Genomic DNA, 20,179 nt, shown 5'->3' with positions numbered 1-20,179 from the left:
ACACCAGATTCATTGAAGGGCAGAGCTTATCCTGAACTGATTTGACACTATTTATGGTCATTACCAATCCCATCATCGTGAAAATTTCTATATTCCGTGCAGAAATATTTATGTATTTGATTATGAGCTGCTGGCTTAGACCCCAACTGGAAGTTTTGTGTAATACATGTTGCAAATGCCATCTCTGAAAAATGTATGAGTTTCAAACACATCTGGTCCAAGAATTAAAAAAAAAAAAAAAAAAAGCAATCAAGGATCTGTTGTCTGAGGAACTCCCCACAGGAGGACCCTAACGGGGGCGGAGGGCTAGAGTAATGATTCACTGCGCCACAGAAACATCTCTGCATCCCTCCCATTGGGAGGAGTAGAAACTGGTTCATGCAGCCTGCCCTGAAGTTAGAGCAAGAGCAGCTGATAATGAAGGAGCACAGTGCAAAGAGCGAGGCACAGGTCTCGCACTAAAGGTGCAGTTCGCTGCTGCACGTTGGCTTACTCTAACATGCTCTGGCTCCCTGGCTGAAAGGCCAGGCGCCTGTGCTAAAACAGCCAGCCCTGCCTTCCCAGTTTAAATAACACAGTTATTTAAAGCCGAGAACTGCACAGAGGTGGTCTCTCAATGCAGTGCCATGTCTCTAGGTGACCTCTCGGCTAACCCTCATCCCTGGGAGGCACGCAGACCCCCAGAGTGCTTGGATTCCTTTCTTTTTGACAAGGTTAAATATGAGGTCATTTTAAGCATGTTCTATCTTTTAAGGTGTTAAAAGTTTGGGTTTAGCAAGGAACTGGCACTTTTCCTATGAAATTTTCACTTGACAACTTCTCTCTTGGTGCAGTGTTCTGGCATTAGAAGCCTCAGTTGAGTTGTCTGTGTTTTTAATTTGGTGCACTCTAACTAGGGTTTTTAAAGAATATATTGTTTTCCTTCTGCTATGCTAGGTTTTATAGCTGGAATATTTCCGTATCCACCTGATAAAAATTAGAAATTCTTGAGGAAAAGAGATCAGGAATTCTTCCACCACCTCAGCCACTACAAAAAGACTTGGCATCCATCACTACACTAGTATTGCACACACTTAGATGATCTCTGCTTCCTTCTGATATTACCATAATACTTTTATTTCCAACAATCCTGTTAAGCGCTACTTGATCTGAAATGTAAATCCATACTTTCAGCCTCCAACAGCCCGCGCAGTGAGAAGTCACTTTGTGCTGGGTTACATTGAAAGACTGCAGCTGTCTTCCTTTCTTTTGCCTGTGGAGCTTTTTTTAAGATTTCTTTTTGCCGACACTCTCTTGGGTGGAGGTAAGTTCCCCAAAGTCAGGAAACCTGGAAAATCCACTGTATTTCACGAGTGTAGCAAACCAGTTCAGTTTCAGGATTAAAACAGTGAACAATCTGATCAACTGAGAAAAAATAAACCTTTTGTTGTACTTCATTGTTTGGACTACTGATAGGCCGCTCTATGCCTGTAAGCAAAGCTGCAAATTACAAGAAAGAAGTCTGGGTACCATAATGAGGGGACCAGGCATTAATGTTTATCCAGCACTAAAATAAGCTATCGGGGTGGGCAGGGCTCCACCTTGAATGAAAACTATCTAAAATTAAGAAACTATAGTGAGGATGGGGCTGGGGATTTAGCTCAGCAGCATAAGCACCTTCCTAGCAAGTGTGTGGTGGTGAGTTCAATCCCTGGTACCCATAAAAACAAAAAAAACAAAAAAAACAAAAAAAAAAAAGAAAAGAAATTATAGTGAGGAACTCAAATAACAGTGCATGAAGGCTGCAGTTGTTCCAGAGCAAAGCCGAACCTTGCACTTGCGTTACTCAGCCCTAAGCCTTGCAAGCTTCCCCGCATTATTACTTCTCAACAGCACTGGAACTTGGGGTTTGAGGTTCAGAATTTACTCTGATAAGCTCAAGAGCCAGATTGACAGGATTCTGCCTTGCAAAGGGGAGAGAAGGGAAAGCCTCAGCAAGCAGAAGTGAGGCTTGGGGACACTGCTTTCCCTCGTAGTATGCATAGCCTACCTTTATCAGGGTTTGCTGGATAACCGTGTGAGTTGAATCTTGCTTGATCATTTAATTACATGTCCCGGAATCCCTACACAAAAGGGAAGAATGACTGTTGCTCCACTTATCATTAGGTTAAAGTATTTATCAGCATAGGAATACCAAAGGAAAACCCCACATCCTCAGCTTTCCCTCAGACTGATACTTCTATGTCCTAAGACTTGCCTGGATCACTAGAACTGGAGGAGTCCTTTTTTGGGCACTACCCATGGCCACTTGGCAAAGAAAACAAATGCAAAACAGAGAATCAGGCAAACTTAAAATGTCCTTTGTCTCTTATCCAAACTTTGTAACACTTTGCTCATGAAATAACTTTGCTGTGGCAGCTCCCAGGACTCCCAGACATCCTTTCCCTCAACGGAAATCTGTTGCAATACACACTGCAGCAAACTCCCTTGTAATTCTCTCCCAGATTCTTGCATGAAAGCACAGGGGCCCTTGACACTCGCAGATCAGCATGCATGAATTCAGCGGACCACTAGTCAAAGTATTCCACAGAGAATTTACATCTGGGGGCCAGGAATATAGGCCAGCGTCGTAAGCACCAGCCTGGCAAGTGCGAAGTCCTGAGTTTGATCCCCAGTACCAAAATATAATTTACATTTGTTTTGAACAGTTACAGACAATTCTTATCACTATTCTCTAGATGATAAGTATAACAACTAGTAAGATAGCATTGTGTTGAGCTAGGAATTCTAAGTAATCTGGAGGTCATGTGAAGTATTTAAGGGAATGTGTATAGGGTCTATGCAAACACTGTGCCCTTGTATGCAGTGAGTTGAATACCCAGCAATGCTGGTGTGTGAGGGGCCCAGGAAACAACTATCCTCAGATACCAGGGAATGACCCTTCTCTGCCGAGGTTGGAATGAGGTTCGCTTTCTCTGCCACTCTGTTACCTTATCTTTTCTGGCTGGGTTTAAGCCTTTTGATTCGTGTATGTGAAGCTTTATAGCCCTCTCTGTCACTGTCATGATAAATCTGGCCTCCATGGTAAATTAGGCAATTTTCTCCTCATCCCTTACACTTCTAAACCTCATAAACAATCTCCTAGTAACTGAAAATACTGACATCTTAAAAGGGAGGAGCTATTTTCATTTTGGTGTGCTTTCACGTATTTCTTGTTTTGGAAACTTTATAATATTTCTACTTTTTAACTTTTATCTTTTGGAAACAGATTTCTTACAGAGGAAGTACTGAGAGATGACTGTACTAATTTGGATTGGTAACCTAATGCCAACTCAGACTTGTAAGGTGCTTTGTGCCTAGATCATATGACCTAGGTCATTGATGCTCTTGACTCATAGAAAGAGGGGGGGGGAAAGAAGATGTCTTACAGCAAATGATGCAAATGATGTTGCATATGAAACAATTTATAAAACTGAAACAGCTAGCACTCTTAAAAGTAGAAGGCTCTGAAAGCTAACCTGTGCTTTGCTAATAGGCTTCCTGACCAGATTACACAATTCCTACAAAAAGAAACTATTTTAGGGGAGTCTTTGTATGTTAAAATGTCAACATTAACATCATAACTCAAAATTTAAATTCACCGAAGAGACTTTTACCTTGAATTTCAAAGTTTCTTTGGTGGTGAGGGGGTGGGAAATTGGTGTGTATGTATTCAGCAACCAAGAAATGTTATTCTACACAGTGAAGGAAAAATAAAAGAGATTGAGTCAGATAGAAACTTCTGACATTGTTTAGGACAGAGAAGTGTAATGGTGGGAAAAAAATCTTCTACAAATCCTTCTCTAAGTGATCTGAAAACATTATCTTTAAATTTCACATCTAAGGGGGCACAGGAGTAACTTACTTTGAGAAAACTCAATTTATCTAAAAACTCAATTTTAACTAAACTTAGAAAATAAACAAATTGAGTGGCAGGCTTTACTGTCTACTAGAAATGTGTCTGGCCCACATTAAACATAACTGCTGGTAGTACAATATGTAGACACACGCGTGCACATTTACATTTTCTAGAAAGATTTATCTGCTTTCTTTTTAATCACATCTGTTCCTTCCTGTTCCAGTTATCCTATTGCCACTGCTTCCAAGAGTGTGCCTTACATAGACATAAAACATACATTGAATATTCAGAATATAGAATATAATTCAGGTCATTCAGACAATTTATTTTACTGTGAATATTTTTTATGTGTAATATCATCCTTCCAACAAGGCTTAAACTCCTTAGAAATAAAGATCGGACTGAAAATCTTCATGTGTACATAACATATATATTGAACACTAGCAAAAGGTAAGATCTCATAGTACATACTAGCTGAATTAGGTATGGTGTAATTCAAGTATCTGTTTAAAATGTCAGCTTGGCATCAAAGGACCTAAAAGGGAAGCAAATGTTCATTGACATCATACTCGAATTATTTAAGAAAGCCAATCTGGTAGCCTGTGCAGGAACACTGTGGAGAGTGCGGGACTTAATTGAAAATAAAACTGGTTAGGTTTGACAATTCCAGTTGGAAATCTGGTTTTTTGTATCCCCCATTGACATGGTGGTTGTATCCTCTGTGACACATAAGCAAGATTTGTTTTGTTTGTTTTGTTTGTTTTGTTTGTTTTTTATTTTAAAGAGAAAAGCAATGATACAGAATTTGAAAACAAGATAATAGGAAATTAACAATGGTTAATAGATTGCATATTATAGTCTTGAAAGTAGTTGCTCAGACTATGAGATACAGGCATGCAAAATTGATGAAACAATATAAGTGCAAACTTTTTTTCAATGAACTAAAAGAAATGAGTAGTATAGCTGTCTTTCCCCACAGCCCCGCCAACATTTGTTATTCGTTGATTTCTTGATGATAGCAATTCTCTCTGGGTGAGATGGAATCTCAGTGTTGTTTTAATTTGTATTTCTTGAATGACCAATGATGCTAAATATTTTTTCATACATTTATTTGCCATTCTTATTTCTTCATCTGAGAAGTATGTATTCGTCTCAGGTGCCCATTTTTGCATTGGTTCTTTGAATATGGGGCCTGATTTTTTTCAATTCTTTATATGTTCTAGATAAAAATCTTTTATCTGACAGACATTGGCTAATTTCTTTCCCAATTTTTGAGTTGTCTTTTCACATTGTTGATGATTTATTTTGATGTGCAAAAGCTTTTTAGTAGTTCGAGATCCCAATCCTTTAAAGTAAATTCCCATGCAGTTTGGTTTTTGTTCATGAATTCTCTGCCTTCCCCACCATGTCTTCAAGATTTCTCCTACCTTTGTCTTCCAGTAGATTTAGAGTCTCTGTTTTAATATTTAGATCTTTGATCCATTTTGACTTTAGTTTAGTGCATGGTGATAGCTACGTGTCAAATTTCAGTCTTTGGCATGTGGAAAGCCAGTTTTTCTAGCACCATTCATTAAACATGTTATCTTTCTTCCAGTGAACATGTTTGGTCCCTTTGTCAAAGATAAGGTGACTGAGTATGTCTGTAGTTGTGTTTGCATCTTCCATTCTGTCCCATTGATCCTCAGGTCTGTTTTTTGTTTTTTATTTTTTTTTTATTTTTTTGCCAATATCATGCTGGTTTTGTCATAGTAGCTTTGTAATATAATTTCAGGTTAGGAATTAGGATGCCTCCTGCCTTGTCTTTGTAACCCAGCATCACCTTTGCTATTCTAGGTCTCTTCAGGTTCCAAATGAATTTTAGGAGTGTTTTCTCTAAATCTGTGAAGTATGCTGATGGTATTTTTGATCAGGATTGCATTAAATCTGTATAACAGTTTTGAGAGTATGGGTATTTTGACATTGTTGGCTCCTCTTACCCATAAGCAAGGGATATCTTTCCAAAGGATACCCTCTTTGATTTCTTTTTTTCAGAGTGCTATAATTTTCAACGTAGAGATCTTTTATTTCCTTTGTTAGATTGATTCTTAAGTATTTTTTTTTGATGCTACTGTAAAGGGTGTTGTTTCCCTAATTTCTCTTTCAGTGAGTTTGTTGTTTGTGTACTGATTTTTGAGTATTAACTTTGTATCTAGCTACATTAGTGAATTTGTTTATTGATTCTAGAAGTCTTTTGGTGGAGTTTTTGGAGTCTTTTATGTAGAGTATCATGTCATCTGCAAATAATGATAATTTAACTTCTTCCTTTCCTAGTCTTATTCCTTTTGTTTTTTCTCTCTTATCTCATTGCTCTGGCTAATATTTCCAGAATAGAAGTGACTATAGTGGGCATCCATATCTTGTTCCTGATTTTAGTTTGAAAGCTTTCAGTTTTTGTCCATTTAGTCCATTTAGCTATTGGCTTGTCATAGATGGCTTTTATCAGATTGAGGTGAACAACATCTATTCCAGTTTTCTGTAGAGTTTTTATCATGAATGAGTGTTGGACTTTATCAAAAGCTTTTTCTGCACCTATTGAGGTGATCATATGATTTTTGTCTTTGGCTCTGTTAATGTGGTATGTTACATTTGTTGATTTGCATATGTTGAACCATCCTTGCATTCCTGGGATGAATCCTACTTGGTTGTGGTGTAGAATTTTCTTGATGATTTTCTGCAATCTGTTTGCTAGTATTTTACTGAGGATTTTTGCATCTATGTTCATTAGGGAGACTGACTTGTAGTTCTCTTGTTTGGTTGGATCTTTCTCTGGTCTTGGTATCAGAGTAATACTTGGCTCCACAAATGATTTAGGAAGAATTGCTTCCCTTTCATTTTCATTTAAGAGTCTGAGGAATATTGGTGTTAAATCTCTAAATCTCTTGTAGAATTCAGCCATGAATCCAGCAGAACCTTTTCTTTGTTGATATGTTTTTAATTTCATTAATTGATATTGGGTTGTTCAAAATTTTATGTCTCTTTGATTCACCTTTGGTAATTTATAGTTTTCTGGGAATCTATTTCTCTGTGTTTTCTATTCTATGGAAGTAAAGATTTTTGAAGTAGGTATTGATGATCTTCTGAATTTTCACAGGATCTGTAGTGATTTCACCCTTTTCATTCCTTATTGCATAAATTTCAGATTTTTTCTTTACTTTTTTTGATAAGGATTGCATTAAATCTGTATAACAGTTTTGAGAGTATGGGTATTTTGACATTGTTGGCTCAATTTTATTATTTCAATTCATTCATTCTTTGTATTGTTTTCTTGGTTTCCATTGCATTAATTTCTTCTCAGATCTTTATAATTACTTCCCTTGCATGGACATTTGGTTTGACTTGCCCTTTTTTTTTTTCCTATAAGCTTGAGGTGCCCTGCTTGGTGGTTTCTTTCTATTCTTGGAATTATGGTCATTTTTGTCTCTGTTTAGAATACCTTTCAGTATCCTTTGTAGTGTTGGTTTGGTGGTCTTGAATTCCTTCAGTTGTTCTTTTTATGGAAGCATCTTATTTCTCCATTAATTTTGAAGAATAGTGTTTAATGGTGCATCAATCTGAGTTGGAAGTTGTTTTCTTTCAGGACTTGAAATATTTCACTCCTAGCTCTTCTTGACTTGATAGTTTGTGTTGAGAAGTTTCCCATGATTCTGAATGGCTTTCCTTTATAAGTGATCTGTTTCTTGTCTCTCACAGCTTTTAATGTTCTATTCTTGTGCTGACTTTCTGGGATCTTGATTATTATATGTCAGGGCATAGAATTATTTTTGTTATGCCTAAGTGGAATTTTATATGCCTCACTTATCTGTATGTTAGATTCTTTTCCCATGTTTGAGAAAATTTTTACTGCTACTTGTACAAATAGTTTATGTCATTTATGTTGACCCCTGCTTTCTCATTGACACTAATTATTCTTATATTATTTTTCTGTGTCATCTTTCCAATGTTGAATTGCTATTTCTTGATCTTTTGTTATTTTCAGGAGGTCTTTTCTTTCATGAACACTAATCACAATTCTGTCTTCAAGGTCTGAATGTCTATCTTTAGTTTCATTAAAGTGGGTTTGCCAGCTTTCAATTGAATTTTTAGTTTCCCAGATAGCAGTTTGAATCCATTTCATGCATTCTATTTCTTTCCTATATTGATCATTCATGATTTACATCCTTTTCCTATAATCACCTATTTTTTTTTTATCTGTCTCTACCCTAGATTTGCTGAGCAATTTCTTTATAAAGGCTGGTGTTTCTTTTTTACCTGAGAGTTCTTTTTTTAAAATCTGAATTCCTCTTTAGCCTCATGGATTTTTTTTTTTTAACTTTAGTTGCTATCATTTCAGAAGGTTCAGTCATGCATCTTCCAATTTCATCTATATTGATGTTTCTTGGACCTTTTGTGGGTGGGCTGGAAGCCTAGATTGCATTTTGCTTTTTTGTCTTGTCATTTTCTATTTCAATAAAATTTTCTTTTCTGTGATGATCCTTGTAGGTTTTTGTAGTAGGTAGTTATTTCCCTAGAATTAAGGCCTCTGTAGGACAAATCTTTTCCTCAGGGAGGTCGTCTGTGTTTAGGAGATCCTTCATTTGTGTCTGTTTCAAGATCCTACCTTCCCAGTTAATTAAGAGTGGGATGTTGGCTGGGGGTTTAGCTCAGTAGCATAAGCGCCTGCTTTGCAAGCAGGCAGTTGTGAGTTCGATCCCTGGTATCGATAAAAAGGAAAGAGACAAAAAAGAAAAAAAAAGAGTGGGATGTTGGTATCTGTTTTGCTCAGTCCCTGGTCCTTTAGTAGAGGGGTGTGGTGAGGTTATTACCCCAGAGCTTCCTGGCATTATTACAGAAGGGAAAACAACTAACTACAATAGATATGACATCTTAGCTACAGTAGTACAATTAGCAATAGCATCAAGAACAACTTAAATGCTGACAAACTGTAATAACTGTTGATTTTGTACCTTAGACCACAGAAGCAGAGTTATACAACAGACTCAACCATAAATTAGGAGTTTGTATGCAAAGCATTTCCCCTTGGTAGAGTTGTTGTACTCTGTGTTAGGGAAATTTAGGCAAGATAGTATATAAAGCAAAGATAACTGGCAAGGAAGTAGAAATAAGGCTGGTGGACAAAGGATGACCGTGAAAGATTCAGGAAACTAGAGAAGAGAGTAGAAAAGAAAGAATGAAGGAGTATTTGACAGATAATCTGAACTTGGTCTCTGGATTTGAGGGATAGAATTAGTTTTCTGTAGTTGGAGTTCTCCAGCTATTTAGAAAGTAGAGAAAGAAAAGAAAATTGTGGAAAAAGGGGTGGTTACCAAGTCCTGGATTCTTCCTGAGTAGTTGCTGGACCACAAAGGAACCTCAGGTACCTGTGGGCTCATGATGGACTTTTCAGATCACCAATCTCACCTGTCTGTCCTGTGCACCTTAATTGGGACTCAGTGTGTCACTGGCGTTCCTTCTGGTCCTACCCAGCTCATTCAATGGTAGCAGTAGGAGGAGAGGCTACCCTCCTTTGGCACAGCTTACTTGGGTTCCCATGGTGACCGAGAGGCGATGGGAGGGATCTCTCCTAAATAAGTTGTTTTTAACAAGACCGAACCTCAGCAAATACTAGATTAATCCATCTAGTCAAACTTTTTTCTACAAGGGAACCGAATCCTAAAGAAGTTAACAAAATTTTTCAATGCTCCAGGTCCTTTAGTTGACACTTGTTTACCTTCCTCTTGTGTTACCTCACCTCATACCTTCTCTGTCTCTGTCTCTGTCTCTGTCTCTGTCTTTGTCTCTTTCTCTCTCTCTCTTGCTCTCTCTCTCTCTCTCTCTCTCTCTCTCTCTCTCTCTGTCACTCTCTCAAACCCTCTGTTTCTCTGTCTTTCTGTCTGTCTCTCTCCTCTCATTCTCTATTATTCACTAGAGCAAAGCTTCACCTGGGGTACAATAAGGACTTGACATAAAATTCCCTCTCTTCCTAGGAAACTCTCTACCTTTTGTCCTTAGTGGAAATGATCATGTCTGACATGGAAAGGTCAAAGTGTGAAAAGTTAGTGTTTAGCCAAAAATGATTCATACCATATGCTGTTAATTTTTTTTAAGTTCTGAGAATTCTCAAGGAATGAAACCAACAATCTGCATTTCTTTTAAACCCAAGAAGTTCATGAGTATAAATTTTGTGTAATTCTGATTGATTGACCACATATGTCTTTGCTTCACCGTTCATGGTAATCCATCTCACTGGCATGTGTTCCAGTGCAGGCAAAATATAAGGAAATGCCCAAAATATTTGTGATAGTTGGATTTTGAAAAGTTAATACCTGGGGACATTTGAGAGGTAGGGTATCTGTAGTTTTTAATAACTTAGCTGAGTTAATGTAGCTCAGTGGGGGAAGGAGGATCAGTTTTCTAGAACTGATGTGAACAAAAGAGTCACACTCAATAAGGATTTGCTTGTCACAAGCACTTCTAAGTATTGAGCTTAGTTAGCATCTGAGTACTGACGTCTGACTAGCCAATCTTACCTTCTTTTTTATTGTTGTTTTAATTAAAAATACAATTCAGTATAAAACATTCCATTAAGAATTTTCCCAAGGGCCACGTTCAGCTGTATGAAATGTGGGAGTAGGTGGGGAATGCAAATGTATTTGGTGATGGAGGTAAAATTGCAAAGGGCATGGCAACCATTTAGGATAATTTTATTTCTTTCAATTCAAACTAAAAAGTACATCACAGTGAGAAACACAGCATATATGCTCAGATCCATGCGGTCACTGGGTCAGAGAAGCATTCACCTGTCACACCTTCCTTCCACACTATCTCTTGTGTGGACCTAGAATGTAGCTCAGATTTCTGGCCCAAAAGATGGGGAGATACAGCGTGAGGACAGTAAACGCAATGAGAAGGCAACTGAGGAGGAGAGCCGAAAAGGTATGTAGGGTAAAAACAGCGTGCATTTCAACTTCAGGCTGAGCAGACGGAGAAGGGATGTACTGTCCTGGATTATTCCCTATAGTGAAATAATTGTAACCAGACCCAGAGAGCAGTTACCATGGGCCTGCTGCCAGGACTGTGCATGAAAATAGCTTTGTTATGTCTACATACACACAGACAATACACTCTGTCCTCTAGCACTTTTTAAGTTCAAATTATGTAGAAGCCAAGTTTCCCTGGACTCAGCTTTGTACCTTAAGTAATACTTTCAAACAGGACAGCTTCCAGCGGAATCCATTATGACCAGAGAGCCCTGGTCAATAGGCCCATTCACCTAGAATTATCTTGAGACTTTGCCAGAGGTCTGCATCTCATTCCTAGGGGCAGAAACTGAGAACCGTGTGGAAGAACTGAGATGCTCAGAAGCTGAACCGAGGACACAAAACTTCTTAAGGCATTGTGGCTGCCTCTTTGCTTAGATGTGTTATAGAAAATACACTGCTTACTGGAAACATGTTGTTCTCATTACAGTGGTGATGATGATGATAATTTTTTTAAAAAAATAGTTCTTAGGGCTGTTCAGATCACTTGGCTTTTTCCTTGCCTGGCTGGTTAAGTATCATTTTCTAGTGTTAGCTGATAGATGTGCCTCATATTACAAATATTCCATGTGTGTGGGAGGAAGCAGATAAACTTCAGAAAATGGGGTGCCATTCATTGTTCAGGACAGTTGAGGTACACCAGCAGATTCAGCCAACAGAAAATGGGTTAGCTCCGTGCCCTGGGGAAAAGGAAAATACCAAGGCAAAGATGAGTTTCTTGGCTGAATTTGGGTGGATTATGATACCATATAGAAATAGATGTCCTTTTTTTTCCTTCCTGTGGGATTTCTTAGCAATTGGAATAGAAGAAGTGGAAAGCCTGAGAGGGGCGCCCTCAGCAGTTGGAGAATACCCGGAAATCCTCATCATGGATCACACAAATGCTATACATAGCTGACAACTTCCGTGTAATGAAGAAAACAAAGAATGGAGCTTAAGCCTACATTGTCTTCATCTGTAATTTTTTTTTAACTTCTAGGACATTTTGATCATGTAAAATTTAGAGTGTTTTATGTCATCTCCTCCAGAGGGCATAATTATTCTTAATGATTCCAGAATCGAGTGTTAGTATTTAGCTGATGCCAGCGTTTATTTCTTCTTTTTTTAAAAGTTTTAATTTCACTACATTTTACTATCAGTATGAGAGGAAAAATAAGTAAGGGAAATATAAATGGCAGACTGAAAAGCATGTCATGCCACTAACATGTGAGATTTATTCATCCTGACAAAAACAAGTCAATAGCGGCATTTGGTGTATGCGAAGCTCCCAGCAGCACATACATCATGAACCAAAGTACAATACCTAGAATAGAACATGCAACACAAAAAGAAAGACATCCAGTGTTTACAGTTTGAATTTCACTGTAGATGATTCTGAATTTTACCGAATAACCATATATGTTATAAAGGCAAATAAACTTTTATGTCTTTGCCTATTTCAGAAATAAACTGAGTCTGAAAAGGCTGACAGTACCATTCACATTCAGTAAAGGTCATACTACATGGGACTGCAGTATCCCACAGAGAAGCAGAAAGATGCTCTTGCCCTTGATGCAAATGAGTATGGAGATGTTGCATAGTAGAAGAAAAAAAAGATACAATGATGGGAAAAGACAGCAGTCAGCTTTCACTGAGTGCTTGCCGCCTGCCAGAGCTGAGCTGAGGTGGTAATCTCCTTGACTCTTCAGTGCAGTGCTCCAAAGCAGCCTGCCTTTCACATAGAGAAGGAGGCTTAAAACTCCACACAGGCAGCAATGAGAGGCGAGAAGTTGAACTCAAGCATTGTGACTTAACCCGCCATCCTTCCACAACCCCTTTCTGTTCATAAGAACAGTGGTGATACACAGTTAGTGACAATTCAATACCCAGGACTGGAAGAGCCAATGAATTTTAAGAAGAGAGGTAAAATGTTGAGCAGGGTAATTTAGAAAGACTTTACAGAACAAGAAGGATGTAAGCTGTATTTTAAAGACTTTTTTTACTTTAATGTGCAAATGATTCCTTTTAGGATCTTGTTTAAAATATGTACATTTCAAATCCCTTAAAATCATTCAGGTGATTTAATCACGAGTGATTGCCCTAGATGACAATGAGAAAGTCTCTGCAGACTGTAAACCCTCTTAAGAGTTAGTGTGCCATGGCAACCCCAGCACCAAGAACAGTGTGGTAGTAGCCAATAATGCGAGTTCTGAATTCACACATGAACAGGAGGAACTTTTCCGAGAGTTGTTTAAAGCATGTATAGATATCTGTTCAGGAGCCTGTAGATGGGGGGATATAGGGCCAATAAGTTTAAACTCTCAATATTGATTAATTCCTTCAAGAAATGTTTATTGAATTGTGCTTATTACTGTAATTTATTTTGAAGTGGATCTCTGCTGCACATCTCTGAAACTACAATATATCTTCAAATTAATAGCGCATTTGTAAGACCATGGTTTTAATGTAATTTAGTGTGTGACTGGCATTGTGCTAAGGACTAGAATACATCTGGGTAAAGGATGCAGGGTCCATGCCAGAGCTGCCAGTGATGTGTATGACTGCTGCATACATCTTCAGCCTGAGCACAATAGAGCCCATGCTCTAGTTAGGGCGCAGATTGAAGATAATCATACCTGCCATGGAGGAAAGTCACAAAGCAGGATGTGTATTATGGTAGCAGGTGATCATGGCTAAGGATAGGAAAGGATGAATAATGGCAAATAAAGAATAAGGCAAAGCCATCATGTGCCTGGAGCCTTACCAGGGATCGAGTTTAGACTTGGACTTCGTGAGCTTTTACTGAGTTATAATTTGGCAATATTAACCACACTTCACCTTGCTGATCCACTAGTGCTTATAATCACAACTGTGCCTTAGAAGAAAAAGCTAAATGATAGAGAAGGAAAACTGCATGGTGAAGCCAAATGATAAAGAAAAAGGCCTCCATAAGACAGTTCTTTAGTTTCCACAACAACTTTTGAAACATACCTGAGTATGACAGAAAACAAGGGGGAACTGGCATCACTTCAATGCCCAACTTCTTCCCTGAGGCAGCAGGAATACTTATGTTTCTGTCTTCGGTGGACACTATTTTATCTGAAATCCTTGATACCCAATCAGGGAGTGTTCACAAGAGAGAAGAGACTTTGAGTGAAATCCAAGGTATGGAGATGTGTTCTCCTGCTGGCCCTAAGAGGACTCTGCTAGTTATCTAGCTATGGAAACCTTCCCAGAGGCCTCCCAGAATGGCGCTGGGCTTCCTGGAGGGTGTAAGTTGAAGAACTGATCATTAGGCTGAGCCCCTATTCTCTGCTCTGGATTTTGATGTCATTGGAATTGAACTTTAATAACCTGTTTTCTACGGCAGATGCATTCAGTGTTATAATTTCCATTGTGCTTAATTCTCAGTTACGTGTGACCCCATACCTGGAACATAAAATAATTACTATCAGTTTGTCTGAGAGTCCTACCATTGGAAGGCTGCCCAAGGACCATCTGGTCTGTTGAGATGCTATTTGGTGAATGTTCAAGAATCTCCAGGCAAAGGACAAGAACAATGGCTATGATATACGGGCTGTTTTTAAAATAAAAGTAACTTTTAAAGTTTTTGATTAGTATTTAGAAATTGTGTAGTATTTTGTTCTGAAGTTTTAAATTTGTATGACTATCTTTATTTTGGCAAAATTAAAAATGACCAATCTCACATTGATTCCCATAGTGAAAAAAATTATTCATCTTTGAAATCCAGAAGACTGAGGGCCTTTTTCACGCAAGTGCTGCTTGCAAACACCCAACTCATTCTTTCTGCCACTGATGTCTTGGGAGCCAGTAGAAACTTAACACCAATGAATGCCAAAAGAGCAATCCCACAGCCCAGTGTTACTAACAATAGAACTACTTTTTAAATTATATTATTGTCACCAAAAGAATGCATACCCCTTGCAAAACTTATGGCTGTACAGCGTGCAGGCATGTATAAATGAAAGCTTTTCTACACAAATTTCAACAGCTGTGTTATGCTTGAATCATGTAACAGTAGCTCCTGATGATATACCAGTTTCAAGTATTAATATAAATTATATATTTCTTAGGAAAATATTCCATACTTTATCTTTTATCCATACATGCACCGATTTCCCTCCAAACTCTGTTCATTTTATTGTCTTCCTCATTATTTTTTGTTAAATTAATGTTTTTAACTAAAGAATATGCAACCTGAAGTCAAGCAAGATTAATTAAAGATATTAAGTCATTGTGGGTTCTGTCTCTGTTCTGTTGTTGGAAATTGGATATTCAAATTGAATTTCCAGGGCTAGGGATGTAGCTCAGTGGCACAAGCACCTGCCTGGCAAATGCAAGGTCCTGAGTTCGAGTCCTAGTACCAAAAAAAAAATGAATTTCAGAAATGTGTTTCAAAGTCCCTCAAAAAAGGAGTAATATTAGGAACCATCTCTGTATGTCACCTAATGATCATTTATATTCATACTGCTCTTACTTGTTTGTAAATATGATTCCTTTTCCATTATCTTGCAAATACTTCATCAACTTGTTATTTGTTTTAGGTTTTCTCATACCACCTTGACATAGAGGTTTTAATTATTATTCCATAAATATGTATCATTCATGCATTCTTTAGGATTAGAAAGTCATACCTTCTTATATATTCTTCAGAATTTTAAGAATACCAATTAAAACTACGTTTTCCCATGATTAAGAACCGTTGAGTTAAAAAGTCCTTCCTATATCAGAATCTATTCATTGACAGCAAATATTTTCATATAGTGTTTTCTTGTTAAATGTTTCACCATGACAGCTTATCTCACTGACATTGATTTTAGTGTGAATATCTAAGTTGAATTTCTATTGATACCCCATTTGTTCAGTGCTATTGATTACCTGATATATCTTCAGTGATTTGTTTTTCATTCTTTAAGTTGTTACATTTATGAAGACTTAGCTTTTCTCTTTTAATTTTGTCAAGTTGTTAGCATTATATAATCACTTCACATTTTAAAGTTTCTTATAGTTTTCCTGATAAAATTATGATCATTTTGTATCATTTCAAAAAAAATCCTAATGAAGATTTATAACAATTCTATAAATCCATGCTTTCTTTCCACAAGTGATTTTCCCAGTCAAAATCTATCTCTTTTTTAGAATAGTGAAAATTTGTCATGCTATTCACAGAAGCCTTTAACTGATTATTTTTTATCTATAACAGAGCCATTGTTTTGTACATTTTCTTATCTCTGGTTCCTTAATTTACATTTTGTTGTAGAAAATCCTCTTGCTTTTTTTGGTTTTGTTTCCCAGAAAGAGGTACAAAGGTGTTTATTAGGCAGAATATAAAAAACATATACTCAAAAGTACAATTTGGAGCCTGGAATATTTATGTGTTTTTGGTGGTAGATGTTTTGGATTTTTAAACTGTATGCATGGCATTTGATGATAGTGATTTAATCCCAGTTATTTGTTCACTTGTGATGAACATTTTTCATATTCATGCTTAGTGGAAGACGGCACAGATTGCCCATCGTAGGTTCCGGTTTGAGAGTCAAGTTGACTTCTGTTCCAGTCCTGCCTTCTGTTCCATTACTGCTTGAGTCTCCTGTAGCAAGGGAAACGTAGGTTCCCTAACTTCCTGGACTTTCAGTTTCTTTATCTGAGGTTTGGCCCAATACCCTAAAATCAAAGGATTATTTCTAGGATTAAATGAATTTAAGTATATGAAGGTCCTCCCTAAAAACAGAGAAAGTGATACAGTATCATTTCTAGTATGTTAATCATTCAAACAGTGTTCAATACCAGGAATGGCATAGTACATTTTTGTGTCTAAGCTCTGATTTTCTGGTTTTGTTTTATTTTTATTTTTTTATTTTAAGCCTCTCGTTTCTCTAGACAAGTTTTTCTGGCAGACATTGTTCACTCTGCCCATGCATCATTCGGTTTCATTAGGAATGAAATTTGAGTGTTTTCACAATATCTATTGGGAATATTTTATTGCATCTCATACTACATTTGCTTATATAATTTGTTAGAATAGATTTCTTAATATTCTCTGCTTTGTATTGATGAATTAAATTTAGTTTTCTTAATATGCTATTGGTTGAGTCTCAACACATTTTACTTAATGTCTTTGAGTTTATTTTCCTGAGATGTATAGTTCTTATTTTCGTTAACTGGCATTAAGATTAGTGGGCATACACACTAGGTTATTATAGGAGCTGGTTAACATAAATCATTAAAATGGATAAAGGGCGTGTTTTAAAATATGCTTTATGATTTATTTTATTTAATCCTTGTGTAAAGGTAGTGTAGGTAGTAAGTGGGGAGTCTGGTTTCTGGACGAAATTGACATTGAAACTGGTATCAATCTCTGTAAGCCTAGGTCTCAGGTGATACTAATTTCTCAAGGTAAATTTTGGAATTTTGCTACTTGTGTTTTTTTTCTGCAGACATTTGAGATCCCTCTTCTTGTAGGTTTGAATGAAACTATGTGACCCCAAAGGCTACTTTAGAAGTAATTCTTTGATGAATTATTCCTATTTTAATTCTCTTAACATTTCCTAGAACTATCTCTAGATCAGACTTTCAAATTTATTAATCAGCTATTACTTATAAAGTACCTCAAATTGATTTTTATCACTGCCTTAATGTTTAATTTTTCTTTAATTATTAGTAATTTTTAAATTTTTTTTCTTGATTACATTTGTTATTTTTCAAAGAGCCAGTTCTTGAACTTTTTGATCAGTTTTTCCATTGAGGGTTTTTAAAATTTAATTTATTCCGTTTTCCTTCGGAGTACTTTCTGTTCTTGTAGGAATCACATCAGTTGAATCATGATGCATTTATCATTACTTTAACATTAATACAATTTTTCAAAGATGTGAATTTGTCTCTGACTACATGTTTGAAAGTCATTTGAGGTCATTTTGACTGTCACTAATGATGCTGGCTTCCTCTTGCATAGAATGATAATTGAGAGAAATAAATATTTAAGTGTCTAGTAAACATTCTTGCAATTATTACTGACCTTCGGGGTTTTTGTACTGAGTTTTAATCATAGTCAGCAACACTGGTCATTTTACGCAGGGTAGTTATGACCATATGTCCCTTTGGCAAAGTACATCTTCAACTTTTTTCCAAAGTGCTTAAATTGGTCCGTGAATTATTTTTTAAATGGCTTTTTCTGGAACATATGTTTCAGTATTGCAGTAGCCATTATAATAGTAAGCCTTTTATATTCTCCTGAGAAAAATGGATTAAATTATCTGCACACTGCTGTGATTCCCAGTAACTTCTGATTTCCTACTAGATTCATTCATATTGATGCACCTGGCTTCAAGTAAATTCAACTTACTTGTTTTGTTAAGTGTTTTTTGTGCTAAAATGTTATCCATGTGCAACTAATTTTGTTATCCATATGTGTTTGTGTGTACTTTGTGGAAAAATCTATGCCTATTCTGTAACTTTGAGGTATTTTTGCTTGTTTGTTTGTTTGTTTGTTTTGGTCCCAAGGCCTGAACTTATGGCCTTGTGCTTGCCAGGCAGATTTTGTGCCACTGAGCAAATCCCTGGCCCTATTTTTTATTTTAAAATAAATAGATATAACAATAAAGGAAGTATTTCCTTGACTTCTTATTATATAAACTTAGTTTAATTTTCTGCCCTATTGATTTTCCCATCTTTAATACCATATTCTGAATTCATGCAACACATTGTTTTTTAAATTTTTTTTTATTTTAAAAAGCAAAACAAAGGATAGAAAGAGATCGAATTTCAAATAAAAGTAGGGAATTAACACTAGTTAATATATTGCGTATTGTTATCTCAGCACTAGTTGCTCAGGTTACAAAATCTAGACACAAAAACAATGACAGCGCAAATTGTTCTTTTTGATGAACTGAGAGAGAGTAGTAGGATAGTAATCCAGCGTACATATGCATGCAAACATTTATATATTTTTACCAACATACATACAATCCTTTCATCCTTTTTTCCTTTCCCCATCCCAGTAGTGCCCAACAACTGTCTTCGTTTGTTATCATTATTTTTCTTTACTTTTCAAAGGAATTTTATAAAAATAATTATTAAGTCTACATTTAGTTTACTTTAGAATTGTCTTTAGATCTTCTATCAATGGGCATACATCCTGTGGTTTTTAATTTTGACATACTTTTTCATAAGCTAAAATGAACGTTTACACTGTGTATTCTACTTTGGTTCCCGGAGTATGTATTTGTAGACAGGTAGGTCAGTGTGTGTTCTCAGTCTGGAAAGCTGGCGGATTCTGCATTCACTGATGAAGAACAGAGAACTTAGTAAAACATTTCTGGGTTTATTTCCTTTCAAAAGCTAAAGCTGTCCTTTATTGTCCCCCCAAATTAGCTTTATAGGGCAAGTCAGTCATGTGCCAGAAATGCTGGTTTTGTTTGTTTATTTATTTGCTTTTATTTCCTGAGTAGAAACTTTTGGGTATTGTTTTCTCTATGCATGTAATAAAAATAGCTATATTTTACAGGGTCTGGCTTTTTGGATTACTATTTTCTTGACCGTTTAGCATTCCTTTAGACATCTTTAACCAGGTGTGACTCTGAGGACTGATCATTCAGCCTTGGGCTGTGGAGGGCAAGAGACCTGATTCCAAATTCCTGTTTTAGATGGACAAATTATGTGGTTTTCAAAAAATATTTAACCTTTCTCCCTGTAGTTTCCACATCTGTAAAAAAGAAATAGTAATATTGTCTGTTTCTTGGAGTTGCTTTGTGGGTGTTAGGTGACGACCCAGTGGATCATTTAGTTGAGAGTAGACACTCAAAATTATCGCAAGACAAGACGAAGCTGGTATCCTGAAGTTGGGCTCTATTTCCTGTCCTCCAGATCTGTCCTCTAGTCTTTCCTGTTGTTGTGGTCCTGAAAAAGATGCGGGAAGGTCTCACTTTTGTATTCCACATCAGAGAACTCACTTTCCACAGCATCAGTCTCACGATATCACATCCGTGCCAGGGTCCTGTGCCCCACTGCAGACTTTGCTCAGCACCACATTGCCCTTCTGGCAGCCTTGCTTCCTGTGGTTCAGCCTGTGCTAGATACCGATTCATTCCTTTGTTGTGTACCACACTTTTCACAAGCAATTATTCATTCTCAATGAGAAACTCAGGCTGCGCAAAAGGGCATGATGCTGTCCCTGCTGGGCTTAGCATTCATATGAACCAGGTTTTCATTGCTGTTACCAAACACCTGAGATAGTTTATAGACAAAAAAG

General features: G+C 36.9%; 1 protein-coding gene across 3 annotated transcripts in view; it reads left to right on the top strand.

The window, feature by feature from the left end:
* Pcsk5 (proprotein convertase subtilisin/kexin type 5) overlaps positions 1–20,179 on the top strand; it is a 416,016-nt gene that overhangs the window by 195,812 nt on the left and 200,025 nt on the right. The gene's annotated exons all lie outside the window — the stretch shown is intronic.

This window comes from Cavia porcellus, unplaced genomic scaffold (genome assembly GCF_034190915.1).
Source record: "Cavia porcellus strain 051 isolate PalLab524CR breed Dunkin Hartley unplaced genomic scaffold, mCavPor4.1 scaffold_1, whole genome shotgun sequence".
NCBI lineage: Eukaryota > Metazoa > Chordata > Mammalia > Rodentia > Caviidae > Cavia > Cavia porcellus.
This window is presented reverse-complemented; position numbering and strand designations above follow the sequence as displayed.